The sequence below is a fragment of the Dromiciops gliroides genome, chromosome 6, assembly GCF_019393635.1.
Source record: "Dromiciops gliroides isolate mDroGli1 chromosome 6, mDroGli1.pri, whole genome shotgun sequence".
Lineage (NCBI taxonomy): Eukaryota > Metazoa > Chordata > Mammalia > Microbiotheria > Microbiotheriidae > Dromiciops > Dromiciops gliroides.
Window position 1 is genome coordinate 105649451 of NC_057866.1, and position 4090 is coordinate 105653540.

Genomic DNA, 4090 nt, shown 5'->3' on the forward strand with positions numbered 1-4090 from the left:
GTGATAAGATTAGGTGTGGCTGCTTCTTTGTGTCCGGAAGAGATGTTTTGGGAGATCTGCAGCCACCCCTCACGCAACTCCTCCAGCCACCACCAGTGAGGGATGGTCTCCCCTCACTAAAGGAACTTTCCACAGTCAGATGGTCACCCCCATCAGTCCTCTATAAAAGTACCTGCCAGTCTCCTGCTCGAGGAGATTGGTATCTCAGAGCCATGTGCTTTGTGCCATGCCTCTCTCCCCATGAAAAGTCCAAGGATTTCTTTTGGTTTCCCTTCCCCTCCCTTTCCTTGCTCCTAAATAAACTACCATCTTATTCTAACTGCTTTTGTGTGCAAGACGGTGTAATTCTTTTTAAACCTTGTGGCTTTCTGAGTGGAAGTCTCCTCTTCTGTATACTGCTTAAGTCTCCATACTCTGGTTACTAGTGGATGTGGTGTCAAAAAAGGCAAAAATAAAACACTTTGCAGCCTTTTCACTTGCCTTGGGATTTCTCTTCCCTTGATGAGTGTGCTGTATAAGTAACAAGTTCTACTTCAGAGGGTGTAATTCTTTAAAGAGGAATTCCTAAGGATTTCAAACCCCTAACCCCAACCCCTATCCCAACCCCCCTACCCCATTCTCCTTATGACAAAGCCTTTTTCTTTTTTCTTCTTCACCTTGAAACTTTCACTGACACAGGTTCCAGACCTGCCTCTAGATAACCATGCAACTGCAGGAGATTACTGCTGGAGCTTTAAAGTGATGGTAATCTTTTTTTTCCCCCTCAAAAGTTTCCAAAATATTTACTCTCAAATTCTCTGTTTGCACTGTCAGTGCAAAACAGATTAAGTCTTTCTTTCTGCTTGTTTTTACCAATCATATCTCAAATAATCTTCACTTCACTGAATGTATTTTCTTTTCTCTCTTTCACCCACCCCCTGACACTGCTGTGGTCAGTATCAGGGAGGGAAGGAAGGAGAGAAAAAGAGACTCTCTCTGTTTCCCTTTCCTGTATGCTGTCCTCCTGTATTTGCCTTATTGCTTTCACTTTACAATAAGGCCTTCTGGATATCCCTCAAGGCAATGAGAAGGGGCCATCCCATGATGGCTGCTATCCTCTCACCTCCTTGCTCAAATTGGCTATTAGCCACTCTAACCCTGTCAGCATTTTGGGGGCATCCCTGTGCTTGAGCTGCTCACCCCAAAGATCAAGAAGCACAGCAATGCTCTGGGACTCTCCCGGGATTCCTCCTTGCAGAGTACCCATCCCTGACCCCAATATCATTCTCCTGGCATCTTGCTGACTACACCAATTGTTGTATCCCAGGAAAGACAAAAAGGAGTAAATTCTCCCATAAGCCAAAATAAAAGAGATACTAAAGAATGATTTGCAGCCAGTATTGCGAATAATAAAGCTTTATCATAAGCAACTTATACTTGGGTAGCAGAGATCTGTGATGGCAGGCAGACAACAAATGGATCTATCCTAACCCACAAGAGTCTGTGATGGTTTGTGGACACAAATGGATTGATCTTGATCCCCCATACTATCCAACCCTAAGGGGGCTCCTCTTATAGGGAGGAGCAAACAAGGCATGCAGGAGAGAGGCCAGGTGTACACTTATACTTGCCTGGGAAACTATTGATAAGAAAGTTCCCAAGGCTGTCAAGTTTGGGTTAATGATATGGCAGTGTGCCTGGAAGAGGCACATACACATATACCTTCCCTTATGTAATGAGGTGAATGGGAGGTCAGATTTCCTTGTGTGACATGGTCATACAGCTAAAGCCATAGGACCCCACAGGTTTATATCCCAAACACATCCCTTAAAAGGGAAAAAAGAACTAATTGTACACAAATATTTATAACAGCTTTTTTTTTTGGTGGTGGGTAAGAATTGGAAATCAAAGGAATGTCTGTCACAAGCTGTGGTATATGATTGTAAAGGAATATTATTGTGCTATAAGAAATATCAAACAGAATGATTTCAGAAAAGGTTGGAAAGATTTATATGAACTGAAGTATAGTGAAGTGAACAGAATCAGGAGAACAATATGTGCAGTGAGAGCAATATTGTTTACTGAAGAACTGTGAATGATTTAACTATTCTCAGCAATACAATGATCCAAGACAATCCCATGGGACTAATGATGGAGCATAGTATCCACCTCCAAAGAAAAAACTAATATTGATTGAATGCAGACTGAAGCATGCTATTTTTCTACTTTTTTTCTTTCATTTTTTTCCAGTTTTCTTATACAAAATGATCAATATGGCAATATTTTATGTTATTGAATATGTATAATCTATATCTGAATGGTTGCTGCCTCAGGGAAGGGATAGGGGAGGGAGGAAAGGAGGGATAGAATTTGGAACTCAAAACTTTAAATAAAAATGTTAAAATTTTAAAAAGAGATAAAGGCACTATTATCCCTTGTAACCACTCTCCTTGTACTACACCTATCTTCCCTGTTAAAAAACCTAAGCTAGGGCCAGATGACAAGCCTGTTTATCATTTTGTTCAAGATCTGAGTGCAATTAATTCTTATGTCATATCTAGGTATCTAATAGTACCCAATCCTGCCACTATCAGTTCCTCAATCCCTTGTGAGCCAAGGTGCTTGATAGTGGTAGATCTTTGTTCTGCTTTCTTTCCAATATCAGTATACCCAGATTTTTAATACTAGTTTGCCTCTACTTGGAAAGGCACACAGTGCACATGGACCTGCTTATCTCAGGGGTATTTAGAAAGTCCTAGCCTATTTTCCCAGACTTTGCAGAAAGATTTAGATTCCGTCACTTTTTAAAAAATTTAATTTAGAATTTTATTTTCCAAATTACATGTAAAAACAAATTTTGACATCAATTTTTTTTTTTTTTGCGGGGCAATGGGGGTTAAGTGACTTGCCCAGGGTCACACAGCTAGTAAGTGTTAAGTGTCTGAGGCCGAATTTGAACTCAGGTACTCCTGAATCCAGGGCCGGTGCTTTAACCACTGCGCCATCTAGCTGCCCCTGACATCAATTTTTAAAAACTTTGTGTTCCAACTTCTCTTCCTCCCTCCCTCCCTCCTCTATCCCCCAAGAACTCAAGCAATTCAATATAAGTTATACATGAGTAGTCATGCAAAACATCTCCCCATTAGCTAGGTTGTGAAAGGAAACAGATAAAAACAAAACTTCAGATTAAGGAACTATAAAAAAAATTATGCTTCAATCTGTTTTCACATACAATCAGTTCTTTCTCCGTAGATGGATTGTAATTTTCATACGTCCTTCAGAGTTATCTTGGATCATTGCATTGCTGAAAATAACCAAGTCATTCACGGCAGATCATCTTACAATATTGCTGTTATTTAGTATATGGTACATCTAACTCTGCATCAGTTCATGTAGGTCTTTCCAGGTTTTTCTGATAGCATCCTGCTCATCAATATTTTTTGGTTTCCAATAAAGTAACTAACAAAAAAATTATGTTTCAATCTGTATGCAAATACCATCAGTTCTCTCTCTATAGATTTCATCACTTTTAAGGTGCTATTCTAGTTCAGTATGTAGATGACCTTCTTCTAGCAGCACTAGATGCAGAGATTTGACAGGAAGAGAGTTGCCATCTATTGCTATAGCTCCACCAGAGAGGTTATAAAGTTTCTAAGTCAAAGGTACAGTGGTGCTTCCCTAGGGTGGAATATTTGGGTTTTGTTTTAGCTTCTGGGACTATCTTTATCTCCCCTAAGTGTGTTCAGGCTATTCAACAGCTTTCTGCTCTCTCTACTGAGCAGAAGCTAAGGGCTATCCTAGGAGCAGCTGGATTTTGTAGGCAAGGGGTAACCTATTTTGGTGAAATTACCAAGCCTCTTTTATCTCTAACCAAAACTCTCTTCCAGAACCTTTACAATTGTATCCCCAACATCTCTCAGCCATATCAAAATTAGAATGGGCCCTGTTATTAGCTCCTGCATTGGGACTTCCATATTATAGTAAGTCCTTCACTCTTTTGTACATGAACAGAGAGGGGTGGCTTCTGGGGTCCTGACAAGCATCAGGGCTGATTCAGCTCCAGTAGCTTATTATTCTGCTCAGCTTGACTCTGCAGCTGCTGGAGTACTGT

General features: G+C 40.4%; 1 non-coding gene across 1 annotated transcript; it reads left to right on the top strand.

The window, feature by feature from the left end:
* Positions 1-396: 396 nt before the first annotated feature.
* On the top strand, positions 397-527 carry LOC122733154. The gene has a single exon (XR_006353747.1). It is a non-coding gene; the product is annotated as a small nucleolar RNA SNORA13 (small nucleolar RNA).
* The last annotated feature ends 3563 nt before the right edge of the window (positions 528-4090 follow it).